The following is a 16,359-nucleotide window of genomic DNA, read 5'->3' on the forward strand; positions in this document are numbered from 1 at the left end:
GGATATTACTGTGCAATCTAACAACTGCATACCTCACGTTCTTCCTTATTAATTGCTGGAAAATTATAGTTGTATGCTGTACAGAAAAAAATCAGTACATATCTTCAGTGAATGAGGTGGCACAAAACTGAATGCTGAAGTAAAATAAATTCACTCTTCAGTTCCCTAACTAAAAAGCAAAACACTCTTCTCCAAAGAAGCAAGCTACTGGTCTCTCTTAACCTTCTGTGAATATACTCATCCCGTAAATCTGCCAGAAAGCCATCGGCCAAAACCCATCTCCTTCCTAGCCACGACTTACCAGTGACATCTCTGTCACGTTCAACTTGGTGATGATCTGCTTGGGCTCTGCAAGCAAGCGTCCTGCTTGCAGGAGGTGCCAAAACCCCATTTCAGCATCTGGGGAGTTTTCTTTCTTTTCAGCACGCTCTGCGCTCCTCCTGGCTGGACCAACCAGGCTGACTTACCCTGTTTGGGAACTGAGAAAAACAGTTCCCAAATATCAGAACAACTTAATAAAACTGCTGACAAACACAAACATCTTTTTGAGACTGAATTGCTTTGTGACTCATTTTCACTCCCCAGAAAATTACTTCACAGCTACCACTGGCATCACCAGTACCAGCAGCTGCTCCTCCAGCCCAGCACATGTCATGGACTGGGCTAACCCAGCCTCTCTGGGTCCCTGCTTCCACCCGTGTCACCCAGCAGCAAGCCATGGGGATGAGCAGTGACAGCTCTGAGCACCCCATTTGGCTGCAAAAAGGGAAGAGCAAGTGGAAGCAATGTATTTTGATACATGAAACCACTGAAATCTTTCACCTGGTGCAAGTGCCAAACCTCTGTACCTAAATACAAACCCCAGCCCTAAATACAGGAACAGAGCTGTGCTCTGAGCTGCCACCACTGTTGTTTCCCACCCTCTCTTCCCCAAAAGGCAGTAATTTCCTTAAACACAGCACTCATTCAGGTGCTGCAAATCAGCACTCACCTTGAGACTGAGGCAGATGACACCGTGTAGGTGAAAGGAAACATGACAGAGGCCACTGCTACTCAGCACTTCACAAAGACAGAAAAGGCCTCAGGGTACACAATAGAACGAGAAACTTTTTTTTTCCCCCCCTTACCACTGATGTTTATTGATTTGTCCAGTTCATAGGGAGCATCCCTTAATGTTCTGCTTTCATGTTTCTGCTTTGTTGCATGGGTACAGAAAAGAATATTGCAAATTGATCTTTCTTCCCTGCCTTTGTTGGGAACGAACTCCTATTACGTTAGCTCCTCTGGCCTGTCATCTCATGCTCACTTTGCCAGTATATAATCAGCATGGCTAAACACCGAGGGCTGAGCTGATTAATTTCCAGCCTTCTCCACTGAGCCCATTGATGCACTCCCTGTTTGATGATCTATGCAAGAGAGGGCCACTTTTGATTGCTTGACCCCTGCCCTTAAACCTCGAGCTGTCGGCTCTAGCACCTGTCTAAGTTAACAGCACACACATTGTGTTTATTTTCAGTTTAAAAGGAAACCATAACAATGGATTAGCATTCTCAAAACACAAAGGGCCTGATTTTCTGCTCAGTGCTGAACTCTTACAGCTCCCACAGATGTCAGATGATTTCAGGGCGCTTAGTACCTCCAAGAACATGCCCAGAATGCAAGTTTAATCAAAGTATATCTTATATGGTATCTGGATACACATTTTTAAAACACATCCATTAAGGAAAAAACAAGATGGAAAAAAAAAAATCCACCTCCCATTAACCCACATCTTCCTGTCTCACATATTGACCTGATTTGAGTTTAGGTAAGCACCAGCAGTAACATTTCCACTGCCTACATTTAAATGAAGTCTGCAGCATTCATGTTTTCAGTGGTGCCAGAGATGTTACTGCTGTTTGTCTCAGATTTATGAACAGATACAGTTCATCGTATGTTCCTGTAAGGACCAAAGACTGATTCCTATCAAGACTGTAAGGGTTACAACACTCTTCCTTGCAGGGAACAGCACAAGTTTTATTTAAATGCCCAAATGTTATTTTAAAGATGTTATCCTGAACTCTTAAGGAGGTTCGGGATTATAGGAAAGGACAGAAATGGCAAAATACATAGTGGGCAGCTGGTTAGTTTGTTTTATGCACGTACCCATATTCTACATATAATTTTTATAAGTGAGTATTTGCAGGTATGAATATTATGTGCCTTGCATAATATAGATATACAATTTAACTGTGGCAACTTATCCTGGCAGCCACATCTTCACAGCAGCCTGAAATAATATGCCTGGTGCAGCAGGGATGCACCTGTGCATCAAGAAGAAAAGGGAAAAAAAAAAATCTGTATTCATGAGTGCAAATTGGGTAAAATTGACTGACTAGCAGTAGGCAGCTACAAACCTGTAATTTGAAGCACTCCTTTTGCTTCCCTTAAATTCATTCTTCACTGCTCATCCTGCAGAGATAGCAGCACCCTCAGAAGAGGATTTCTGGGTGCTGTGGTCTCCAGAGTGACCAGGTTAGACTATGCCTGTCCATAGGCTGGGTGGTAAATCAGGTGTGCATGGGAGAGCTTCCCTGTTGTAATGCCAGATTCAATTCCAGGTGTTGCTTTCAGTCGTGTGTGTGAATTAATCCCTCCACAGATGTTTCTACAGAAGAAAATGGACTCTAAGTGGACACACACACACCCCCTCAAGTCTAGTCTGTAAAGGGGATGCTGTGTTGACCCTCACAGCAACCAGGAGGTGGCAGGGAATTTCAGAAGATGTTTCGTATATGAGAGTCTCATGGAAAGCAAATGCATAGTGAAGGCTTAATGGAAGATTATAGAGAAGAGGTTATTCCTGGCTGATTTATAGCTACCCTTTATCATAAAAAGAAAGGACATATCCTTTATCTTAAGTAATTCTCCTATTATGGACCTTTTCCTTATTTGTTACATGAAGGTCCTGTTTCCTTTATTTTACCTGGACTAAATACATATGCTGTTGTAGCATTCCTCTGTAGAAGGAGACCTCTATTTCTTCTCCTTAACTTCTATGCATGTGCTCCTGTCTGAACTCTTCCTTCCTGAGCATGGGTGACCAGAACAGTGAACAGTACTTACATTTTCTTCCCAATGCTTTCAACAGCATTTCCACCACAAAAATTTCTTAATGACATCCCAGGCTTGTGTTTACCTGGTCATTAATAAGCCATATTAAGTTATTTATGCGTCAGGAGAACACTTAACACATGTAGGTCTGTCTCCACCATTCTGTTCAAACATGACATTTCCTGCTTGTAGGAAAAGTTATAGTTCTTACACTCATGATTTTAAGTTTAATGCGACAATATTGTCCTCTTTCATTCCCTCCTCAATGGCAGCGTTGTCCAGTTTATGAGATGCACATCAGTCTTTGTATCAGCTGCAGATTTCATTAGTGAATTAACAGATCGCAGCCTGTAATTTGTGAAGAAAACATTAATTAAGACCAAGTCCAAAATTCTGTCCCTGAGGACTACCTCTCACAGCCTCCCTCTAGCCAACAACTCACTTTCAACTTTTCTTGCCAGGTTACAGTTGTCCTGCTAACACCCTTTCTCTTCACTTGGAGAAATTCCCTTGTAGCTACAACACCATCAACTCTGATGGAACTTGAAAAACACACCCACTGAATTTCCTTCTTTAAAAGAAAAATTACTAGTAAAATATAGGAGAACAGTCTCCTACAAAGGTAAACATTGCTCCATCTCACCTCCTCCTCCACTCACTTGTCCACTGTCAACCACCCTCACAATTTGTTCTTCTGCCTCACGTACTACCCCAGTAGAGTGGATGAGCCCTGCAAGATGTTCCTCAGCTCTTCCTTCTCCACAGCAGTGCATTTGCTATCTCCAGGCATGCAGTAGAGGACTTATCTCAGCACCTCACAAACTCTTGCTCTTAGGGCTGCTTTTCTCCTGGCGTGTAAGTCTCCAAAGGGAGGATAATCTGAGCTCTCACAAGCAGTGCATGCAACTGAAGAGCTTGTTCACCCCTCAGACAAGGAGGCAAGCAGGGAAGGCATCATCTACACTCCAAAACTGCTGGGGACAGGACAGAGGAACAGTGGTCTTAAGCTAGACATTAAAAACCTTCTAATGGTATTGAGAACTAGAGTGGAACAGACTGACTGGGAATCTCATTTTCATTTCATCCAATGTTTCTTGCACACGTGCACGCTTCCTTGATTCTCTTATTCTCATTAACTTTTGGGGCGTGGCAAGGTAGCTGCTTTCTACAAGCTCTCTCCCAGTTTGAGAGGTGGATATGAGTTCCAGATGCTTTCTGGACCTTTTGAAGCTTTCTTGCAAGCTCTGCCACCTTCTAGTCCTTGAGCGTTTCAGTTCAGACTTCTTACACTTAAAAAATTAGAGAGTTTTAGGAGAGACTGGCCAAAATCACAACACTGACATGAAAATTACAGACATCCTTCCCAGCACCTACAAAACCTCTAGGATGCTTGAAGTTACAACCAAACAGATGGCTTTGATGGATATAAGATGCAGACCTAAACACGAGCAGAAGCGTCTGGCTCAGGATTGTGATTTACTGGGTCTGTAGATTTGAATAATCAGCACGAGTTTTCTTCCCCCTTCCCCGCGTTAACAACTTACTGCAGACTACCTTTCTTCAAAATTGCAAGTTATTTTCAAATTATCATACAATTGACTTTAAGACTATTTACTGGTGCTTTTAATTAAAATATAATACATAGGAAATTATATCACTGTCAAAACCTAAAAGTACATTGTTGTTTTTTTTTAAAGAACAGCAGATACTTATAGAGTACAGTAATTGTCTTAATGAAGCTTAATTACATCCTTACAAGAAGACAATTTAAAGAGTGACCTATTTTCTTCTGTAGATTTACATATTACAGCAAGCAAGTAGAGGTGTCATTGGTACCTGAAGAAAATACTTTAAACATTCAAACGACTGATGAAATAGGTACATTTAACAGAGGTTGCTTTAATATCTTGATGAGTTTTAACCTGCAAACTGTTCTGCCAGAGCAGTGCTCTATGATGATAGCAAGTCCTAACGCAGCCCCAGAAATCACCTGAACCATGCCAAAATCTCACTACCTGAGAAATCAACAGGCTGCTCAGGAAGACAAATCAACACGACCGTAACCATCAGTACACCACGAGGTATTACTCATTTTTCTGAGGAGCCTTGGGGTCAGGCAAAGTTATATTTAAGAAGCCCACCAGAAGAGTGTGCTGCCCACGGAGCATTTGCATCCCACATCAAATGAAATTGCTCAGGGAGGTTTACCATAGCCTGACACAGCAGGGGAATAACCTCATTTGGCCAAAATCTGGATTCGACCTGGCTCCTGGAAGAAGCAGAGTAAGACTTGCAGGAAATACTGAGCATCCTTTATGCACTGGAAAGGAGGAGCTACATTTCTTCCTGTCCCTTTCTAGGGAGAAAATGCATACAAACAAAAGAACTGAGGCTGCTGCTCGAGTCTTTGAGCTGATGGCTGGACCAAGGTCTATATTCTGTCTGGATGCAGAAAATGGCTTTCTAGACTGACAACTGATTAGTATACAAGCATGATTATATGCAAATCCCCAATTTCTATTGACTTAATTGTGATCTGATGTAACATGTATAATTAACACATGCATTTAAAATAAATGTATATTTAATTAACATGCATATTTATAAAATGAATATTTATATTTAGCATATAATTTTGGGTGAATTTAGGTGGCACAAAATTGAGGGGTTATCATTACTGATGAGAGCTAGTCACAGCAAAACAGCTTTCACACCTCAGGCTCTCCCAGCGGATTTCAGTCCCAATTTATCTCACCTCTGGCAGGCCAGCCTTGGGCCTTCCTCCACGAAGCCAAGACTGCAAGTCACACCACACAGATGCAAGTCAGGTAAACATCTTCATTAAGGGCTGGGGCTGGAAAGTCGCTCAAATTGTAGCCTGAACTGAAAACCACGACTGCATGACAAGCTGAGTACAAATGAATGCAGAGGCAAAGGTCAGGAAGAAGTTCAGCATCAGGCTGCCCAAATTTGTTTTGTATTTTTGTAATGGATACAAACCGCAGAAGCGAGTCAGAGAGATTTATTCCCGTAAAATTCTCAGCTGCAAAGCAGGAAGTGTAAAGCTTCTTCATGTCCTTTATGTTCTTTAGGTGGAACGGAGGTAGGAGGGATTAGACCAAATTTATCAATAGATGAGGCACTGATTTCATAGCAATGCAAAGACAAGATGCCTTGGATGATACAGAAGGACTAATCAGTGCAACAAACTGCAACACCAAGCAAGAAATGCTAATTCCAGGAGTCCACCTAAGCAGCTTTGCATATTGCTGTTCTCAGACCGCTGGGTTTCACAGGTCGTTGTATTCATCACAAAGGCCATGAGTGCAAGGCAGTAAAGGCACAGGATAAAAACATTGAGGATGACTACTTTGGTAATGGACGTCTCTGGTGCAAGCAAATACATACAAGGTTATCATTCCCCAGTGCAGCCCAGGGAATAAGCACCCTCAAAAAGTGACAGCAAACGTCACTGCCTTAAATAAAAATAAGAAAGCAAACCACGCTCCAGTGACTACTTTTCATATCATCTGTTCTCTCCCCGAGGGAGAAATGCTGAACACGTTGCTTAATGTTCATCTTGGAGGTGCTAGTTGTGCTGCTGATGAGCATCAGATGAAAAATCATGTGAAAACATGAAACCCAAGCCAGGAATTCAGTCATGGACTTAAGCAGCATCATACTGAGGCAGGGCTCACACGAAGCCACCATTTGTCTCCTACCTTGCAAAGTCAATGCTTGTAAAAAAAGACAAATACTAAATACCCAGCTTCCTTGGAGGGGAAAATAAAAAAGAAAGAAGGCAATAGAACTTCTCCAACTGAACAGCTACCCTTTCCTCCCCAGGGAGAAAGGAATACAATCCCCTTGTCACTTCCCAGGGCTTACTAAAGGAGACAGCCCAGGGAAGGCAGAAATCTTGACTGCTGTTACAAGGTTAACCATACCTGAGGCTGCTCCACTTCTACACCCTGACGGAGCATACGTTCACTGCAAAGGCCTAGAACACAACCAAGCAGTTCATTCTTGTTACTCCAGCAGTATTTTGATCAAACATCATCTGAGGCTAAAGAGAAATTCCTTCTCGATGTATTTAAAAATCAAGTTCAATGCAGTTCTTGCACAGCTGATGCAATCACATCAGCCAGTCCAAAGCATGCCATCAAAAGGGGACATTGTTCCTGGAAATGCCCCCTGCCTTCCAGCGCCACGCGACAGCAAGGATTTCACATCTAAACTTCGCCCTGTGAACACAGGGTTTGGCAGTGATGCATTTAGACAAAAAGCAGAACTTACAAGGGGAAAAAAAGGATTAATCTAAGCACACGTTGCTTCATTAGTGTGACGTGATCCTTCTTCTATCGCACCAGATCTATCAAGTCGCAGATTTTGCGGTTAATCATTTGGATTGCACATCTCCAGGAAGCCAAGGAATCAATTTACAGTTGCCTTCGTCCATTTCTTCTTCTGCACCGCTCCCTGCACTTTTCTGACGTGGTTTTATTGCCTGTCCCCTCAGACAAATCTCTTCCCCGCTGCTTTGAGTCTTCCATTCTGCAGCCTCTGCTCCCCGGAATGGCTTTCATTTCTCTCCCTGAATGCTCAAGTTTGCCTTCTATTCTTTTCCTCTTTGCCTGTGTCTCTTAACTCAAAGCAATACAGAAGAACAGATCCGAGACTTCACAACTGTCAGGATGCCTCTGATAGGAGACCGCGCACACAAAACAAGTCTGCATTGTACTACGGAAGGAAGACCCACAAAATGCTGTTAGTATTTCTGTTGGTATCAACAGGTGAATTTAAAGCCTAGTAACATACAGGGCAATATCACTCCATCATCGCCACGGTTAGTAAGAGAAATTGAACTTGAGTGCTTCAGAAATGAGCATTTTTGCTGGCCTAGACACAATTTCAAATCATGGTCAAGTCTATTTTCATGATCAAAGATTTCCTAAATGTTCCAATTTATGTGCTCATTTATTGCATACATTTCCAATTCACGTGTTTATTTATAATATACATTCTTCTCAAACAGCCAGTTGTTTAAAAAACTTTGATCTATCTCCCATCACAGCAGCAAAGAGCATGCCAAATATCATACAGACAACCAGAGTTGCTTCAGAGCAAATTCGGGATGAATAAGAAAAAACAATAGTGTGCAATTGTCCGCATGGTGAAGACAGAAACAGGTGGCCCAGAGAAGTGGAGGAATCTCCCTTGCTAGATGGTCAAGGCTCAATTTGAAAGGGCCCTGGAAAACCTAAGCTAAGGCTCTCCTTTCTACAGGAGTTCAGAGCAGGCTGATGTTATCCAGCTTCGCACCATCACTCGTGCCTCAGTACAGCCCAGCTGCCCCCTACTTCAGGGCACACTGCAATGGTCGTTGACCACCTATTTTCACAAAATTATTTTTGAAGAACCATCTGGGAGAGGAAGAAACACAACAAATACACTAAAGCTGGACGTCTCCCCAACAAGGACATTTTCTGTCTCATGTAACACTTATAAAATTGCTGCATTTACAGGAAACCACTGTGTACAGGCACCCCAGAAGGGCCAGAGAACACCTATAAACGCTTCAAAGGATCATAGCAAGACACATCAAGATGGTGGGATCTACCAAAGAGACACTCCCAAGATGGCTGGAGATGTGTTTTTTGTGTTTCAGGCCCCAGAGAACATCTGTTGATCCAGCAGAACGCTTCCTTTGGTATTTCAGATGGGTTACATGGGCGCTAGAAGAGTCGTTCCTCAAAAGCAGCACTCATGCAAAATCACAGATGGTGAATTTCCACACTTTATTTTCTAATAATGAGTTCTTCCCGTTCTTTTCCTTCCCCAGAAGTCTTACCACCAGTGACCTCAGGGTATTGAATTTCACTGGATGTATCTAACATTGTAGTCACAAAACTCCATTTTACCTTAAATTAGCTGGAACCTTTCCCAATATCTGGTATTGCCTGGAAAAACACTTGAGTTTACTGATGTCCCAGTACAATTGCCTCTGCTCAGGCAAGAGTTCTCATGGCATACGCTACCTCTAACACTATTTATCTGTGCTTGGATCACTTTTGGGAGGTTTGTACAGAGATTACCAGATTTTTGTGCAGTTTGGCAATTTGAGTGTAGAAAATATTTATACATGAGGGGTAAGTGAATCTATATAACATAATAATTAGTTATCTTGATTGGAGAACAGGGTTATAAACAAAGGGAAGGAGGGCTGGTAGAGAAAGATCCATTTGATTTCAGATACACCACAGCACTCAGTGCTAGCATCTGTGTCAATACCCTGTGAACCGTTTTCCCCTCTCCCTTCTTTGCTGGTATCGCTGCTGATGACGAATATAGTAAGAACCTTTCCTCATTTATTGCTTGCAAGAAGAAACAGACAAGACAAGTGACCCGACAATGATTGAGAAGGCCCATCTAATTAGACAAGACAGGAGACAGATGTTCGTGGGTATTCCTTTAGTGAGGAAGTCACAGCTACGGAGGAGGAGAGTGAAAATGCAGACCAACACTTGCTAATGCAATTGCCTAACAGCCTGAAGAAGGGCTTAGGAAGCTAAGTTACTTGTGCAGTGCTCAGGAGAGCGCAGGCACAGCAATCTCCCTCTGAAATTCTTTGGTCTGCATGCTTCAGAATACTTACCCACTACACAAAGCACCAGAATTTGATAGGAACAAACACAGGCATGCCTCTAGTGCAAGAAGATTAAAAACACCATTACAGCTGCAAAGAAAAAAAAAAAAAAAGCAGCCTTTTGTCAAGCTTGTGTTTACAGAATGTTTCTTACCATATGATTTCTGCTGTAAACACATTTGCTAACAGCACAAGCAGAATGCCACTGCAGCACCCTAAACCCAGCCAGCCCACCCACGGGAACAAGCAGTCTGCAGCATAAGAGGTGACAAAGAGCACCTGAGCTTGTCAGATCTGCCCAGGACATCCCGGGGGGTAACGTGAGACTTCTTAGCTCCAGACACGTTTACACGTATGTTAAGTGTCAGAAAAAAGTCTAGACTCAGACCAAATGGTATGAAGTATAAAAAACTCTTCTGTAATAAAGTGGCAGCAGAAAAAGGCATTAATAATTGAAAAGGAGATGCAGAACTATGACCTGATCTTGCAACACTTAGCATAGGCCATAACACTGATTCAGACACTAAAGCCAGTGTGCACTACACTGCAGGGTTTGTTTTTTCTTTAATACATCTATGAATTTGTATTTGTTCTCACTCCTTACTGTTGGCCCTATTTTCTGTTGCTGTTACTTACTGTCTGGAGAAACCAAGTCTGTATGAGAAGAGAAGGGCAATCATTGCACTTGCTGTGTATGTTCTGGGGCCTTTAAACTGTAGTGGAAACATTTACTCCAAATACAAAGTGTTAATATACAGAAACATCCTATAATTTAAAAAAAACATATTGTTAATAATTAAACTTAAGCCTAGTTTAGATTTTGTTGTTGTTTAAGGAGACTAAACAAAAAGCAGCATCAATTATTGCTACCTGGAGTGAAACAACAGGGCAAACCTACCACGTATCTGTTAGCTGGATCTGTTCCAGGACGCACTTCTGGCAAGGCTCCTTCTGGCCAGCTTAAAGCTGCCTGACTTTACCTATCTGGATGGGTTTTCACACACCGCTGAGAAATAGCATGGGCTGCAGAGAGAGCAGCACCTTTGGCTTTTATCTGCGTTCCAGCCCTGTAGCCAGGTCTGATTAATCAGCAAGAGCTCTACAGGGAATATGGACAAGCAATAATGAGCACGTGCTCTCCAGGGACAGCATTAACAGCAGCAAGACTGTACCAACTGTAAGAAGCACCATAGCAAACTTGGCAGAGCACCACCTCCCTGCCTGCAGGTTTTGTCTCAAACTGAAGCACCCTCAGAAGGCCACACACTGCTGGGCTGGGGACCCTCACCTCAACGCGTCCATACGAGTTATGAATAATGCTCTTCTGAGCAGTGCCTGAGCTGACCGTGCTTGTTTAACAAAATCCACACTTAAAAAATTCTGCAACTCACTTTTAAGAAGTCTTCAGTAAAACGGCAGCCTGGTTCCTCCAAGAAAGGCAGGAAGTAGCCTGCAGTCTAGTTTGAAGAAGCAGAGCGATTTTCATTAAGATTATGAAAATCTGGCAATTGGCCCTTTGGTGTGACCATTTTGGAATTTCAATCCGGAATTAGCAGGATACCAGTTTGGACAGGGCTGGCAGGAGTTAGCCCACGGAAAGGTTGGAAGAGACATTGTACTATGTGCACAGACACAGTGAAATCTCAGCCTTGCAGAAATCAGTAGGCAAAACTCCCATTGACCTCACCAAAACTAGAACGTCAGCCAGCTGCCATTTTGCAAGCAAAGGTTTATCACATCAGTTATTTTCTACTGATTTGTTTTCCTGCCAAAGCTTATAGATGACCTTTCTACACCAAACTGTAAACTTCCAGATCAGAATTACGCCTGTTTATCTGGTAAGAGCCACCATATTTTAGCAAGAGGGAACTTGCTAAGAGAAACACCTGTCTCAGGCTTCACTCTGCTTCATGAAACCCAGCCAAAAATTGTACCTCAATTTTTTTCCCCCCCTTTTTGCCTTAAATGTGTTGAAATACAACGGACTCATGGTGATTCTCCTATTGCTCACACCGCAAACATGGTGCTCTTCTAATAGGTGCGTCTTATTTATAAAAACTGCTATTAAGAGAACTTGGCACATGCTCATCTTTGAAATCCTTAATGTTCACTGCAACTTTTTTTTTTTTTTTAAAACAAAGACTTCTAAAATGATTTTGCATCCCCAATCAGAATTTTAAACTCCGTTAGATGAAAACTAAAGCCTCAAGAAGATCCACCAAAGCTCAGTCAAACACTAGGAAGTATTTCCCCAGACCGTGATTCTTTTTACCCATCCAACTTTTGTATCTTTCTGCTTCCTTGACCCCATGGCTCCATTTTCTGGCACAGAGCTCCACAGCTAAGGTGGTTTCAGTTCTCTAAAGCCAGGGGGCTGGGGTGTCCCTGTGCACAACCCGAGCAATTTAGGAGCTGTGCTCAGCAGAAGCTGCGCTGCACAAGGCTGGAATTCATTCAGACACTAAGCACGCATGGACCATTTTCTCCAACGATATGACTTGTCTGTCCTTATTGCTCTGCATCCAAAATTTCTGCTTGATTTTTTTTTTTTCCCAGAGAAAATGATGCCACAACACAGTTCCAATCGATACTTGACATAGTATCGGATTCCTTGCAGTAAAAAGTACCGGCTTAACATCTCGGCCATGCTTTCTCCAAGAAGCCTATGGTAGCACGCCTTGCCTCAGCAAACCATCAATTTAAATGATTGGGAAAAAAACAACACATAATAAGTGACAGATTTTTCAAATCAGATAAAGATGGGAACCAGATTATCTGTCTGTGGGTGATAGATTGCAGCAATAATAAATTCACTTTAAGACACTGGATCAATTTTTAATCAAGCCAAGAATTATTATTGCAGAAAGATAAAATGACCCATGAGGAGATGCCTTAATTTTCCACCAATCAAATTATAGCCTTTCTAAATAAGATGTAATGAGATCCATGGAATATCCAGGTTACACAGCCTACCTAATTACCCATGTTCCCTGTCATGTTGTGATATAGTAGTAGTAAACTGACCTCTGAATTTACCAAGATGAAAAGGTAATTAGTTTTTCCACAAGGCTGTAGTGAAAACAACAGCAATGACACGTCACCTCCTTCCACCAAGTCACAATCTCAGAGGTGTTTGTTCTTAAAATATACAGGATGTGACCTACTGGGTAATAAACTACAGTCATTACGTGAAGCACGCGTGTGACAGAAAAACAACCACCATCTCCACGTTGAGAATACAAGGGCTGAAGGTAGAGCAAATCAACCCATATTCCACACAAAACTATCAGCACGTTACCACAGAGGGGCTCATGAGATGGTGGAGTGTCTTCTAATTAAAGAATTCACAAGGCCATATATAAAGGGAGCTTTCCTGAGCCACAGGCCCCAGAAGAATAATTTTCTTTCCTATTGTCCTTCACCACACAGGCATTTTTATTTATTTTTTGCAACTTGCAGAATGATGCCCTCAGAAAAAGCATTCCTGAAAGCACACCAAGGTCAAACTTGGAAATTATCATCAAGAGCTGGTAATTATTTCAGATAGATCACAGTTCTGTGCATACTGAATGAGACTATCATCTCTTCACCCCAGTTTTTGGAGCTATATGAACTGCATTAGCAACAAGCTTCAGTGATACCTTTGCCAAAACTATTAGCAAGAACCATGAGTGCATTTTCTCTAGCCACCTTAGAAAGCAGGAAATCCCCAAGATGATTTGTCCCTGCCTGCACACCCTTTTCTTTGGGCTCTCCTGCAGCTTAGAGATACAATGACAGAGGTAATTGGCTCATGCAAAGAAAGCCATCATCAAATTAATGAACTACAACAATTCATTCCATCTGCTGCCTCTTTCTTGCTAATTTATTAATAACAATTACACAAAAAATGGCATGGATTATAAATTTCAATTTCTCCTCTTTACCTGAAAATTTAGTCTATGAGAGTCTTAAAAATGATCTCATATTATACCAAATAGATTTATGGCTTATTACTAGTAATGTGGCAGTACCCAATTGACCATAAAAGCTAACTATTTAAAAGTAACTTAAATTACCCCTTCTGAGCAAATTGGATATTTGGTTTACATAGCTTGCACTGCTTTTATGACAAGAGCCCCCCTTTGGTCACCAGCCCATCACATTGCTCTGCTTGGGTCTCCTTCAGCCCGTGACAGGCAACACGTAGTGCAACACAGCCAAGCAAGTCCAAAGCCCAACTGCCAGTACACAACTTTCCCTGCAATGGCAAAAACAAAGTGATGAAATAGGGTGTCAGGTGCTGACTTTAACAGGAATAAGTTACACAAAGACCAAGCGTTGCTGAATGACTCTTTCCTCCCATAAGGAAGCATGCAGGTAGACGTCAATGAGCAGATGCTGTCACCAGTCAACGCTAAGGGACACGTGAACTGAAAGGAAGCCCATCAAGTGCTGGGCACTCCGCACCTCTGAGCATCCCCATATGATCCAGGGAATTTCCATTTGGCAATGAACTGTGTGGTGAAAAAATAGAACAGTCAAGTCCCTGGTCATGGTGTTGCGACATGAAGAGAAAGCCTGGCTCCATCACATCAGGGGCAGAAAGTCCCACTTCATTCAGCTGATCACCGCTTTCACCGAAGTCTGATGCTCACACCACCACTGCAGGAACATAACTGCTTAGCAATTAGTCTTTTTGACTATTTTTCCAGTACATCTACTACTGTTAGTGCAATTTTATTAATACAGAAAGGTGACAGAGATATCTTCCTTTTTTTCCTGCAAAGAAATAGCTCCATCAACACAATGCATCTGCACAGCAACATAAACATCTTAGGCAGCAGGCAAATTACGTGGCCCTGGCAGTACCAAGAGTTACAGCAGTCAAACTTGAAGGGAGTTGCCCATCCCAAGCCAATTTGCAAACACTATGAAGTTTGTTTTAAGTGGAATCGCTAAGTATTACCTAATTTATGATGAGCTAATGTTCAAATGCCAAAAAACCCTCGACACTTTTTCCAGTAGAGTTTACAGATGCTATAAGGAGAAGGGGGAAAAAAAAAGCTATTACCCAGAAGGAACTCAAAATATCAGAGGGCTATCTCATGAAGATAGTTTGCATCAATGTTCCTATTTAAATGTTTTGATCAAAACACATCAGTAAATTAAACACAAAGGCTATATGTTGATTAGAACAAAAGATACATTACATTAAGATTAAAGTCTTGGTATTAAGTAAAGTATCTAAGCACTAATTTCAGTTCTGTAATATTTCCACCAATACTATTATCCCCATTTAATTAGGACATAAAAGTAAGTAAAGTTAATTTAGAAGGAAATTTCAAACAACATTCCCATTTGATTTTCTAGTAAATTAACACTTTAAAACCTCTAATGGGCATCTTCAAAAGAAAATGTTATTAACAAAATATGTGATAATTAACATAATTAAACCTCTCTAAAGTATACATTTTTAACAGCAATTGTTCTGTTAAAAAACATGCAAGAGGAGTGAATCAAAAAATCCCACTCCTCTCATAATGTAGATATGTATTCAATAGCATAAACACCAGGCAATTCCTCATGGATATCCACTAACCTACAAATTGCTAGCATTAACTCATAACAAGATTACTTTTTCTGGATCTAGATTAACTTCTGCACATTCCCTTACCCTCAAAATGAGCTCAGTAAATGGCTATGAGCGCTCCAATACCTCAAATTATGCAGTTAAAGAGGGAGCATGTTCTCTGATCTTATCCCAAACTTATTCTAGTCCCCTCTTATTCCCCCAGTTTTCTATCACGCCTTCCAGCACACCAAAAATCACCGGGTATCACACATTAGACCTCACTGGTAGAAGAGATCAACCCTATTCCAGTCTCTGACTGAAAACATTTTGTGATTTTTCAAGTTAGAACATCAAACTTGACAACACACAAGTACGTTGGTCAGGCTTTATGGACGCACCTCCCACCTGGGGAAACCATCACGCCTTTCAGAGGACAAGCCTGATGACCTTCATGCCTCTTGTGCCCCCAAGAGATTTATGTTCCTGTTAGTTAGGATGAAGTAGCTAAACGTTTTCGTGCTTTATCTGAGTTGCTTAAACATCTCGAGCCTGCACAGGGACCTGGCTATCTCACGACAGGCCTGTGCTTCCTGCTCCCAATCAGCCCAGGATTACCTCATGAGCAAGGCCTCACGTCCTTTCAGACGGGACGTGGCAGTGTCCTTTCATACGTTAAGCTCAACACCAGGTGCAACAGCACCGCTGATAACAGGGAATAAAGGCAACTTTATTCACATTTGGCTTTCTCCCACGTTTCTTGGGAGGGAAAGGAAAAAGAAAAAAAAAAAAAAGAGGGAGGAAAATACACACGGATCCCATTTGTATTCGCCTGTTTTACACAGACTTTGGTCCAGGGGTGACAGAGTCAAAGCTGAATGATATTTCTTTCCCAATATCTGTACTGAAGGGCAGGGAAGGAAGGAGCTGTAATCTGCCAGAGACGAGCTCTGGGGAGCACATCCCAGGTCACTACAACATCTGCAGCAGGACAGGCCTCATCCCCAAGAAGAGCAGAATTTCCACCATCACCCCCGTTTCCACTTGCTCACAGACTTGGCAAATGTCT

The sequence above is a fragment of the Aythya fuligula genome, chromosome 3 (assembly GCF_009819795.1).
Source record: "Aythya fuligula isolate bAytFul2 chromosome 3, bAytFul2.pri, whole genome shotgun sequence".
NCBI lineage: Eukaryota > Metazoa > Chordata > Aves > Anseriformes > Anatidae > Aythya > Aythya fuligula.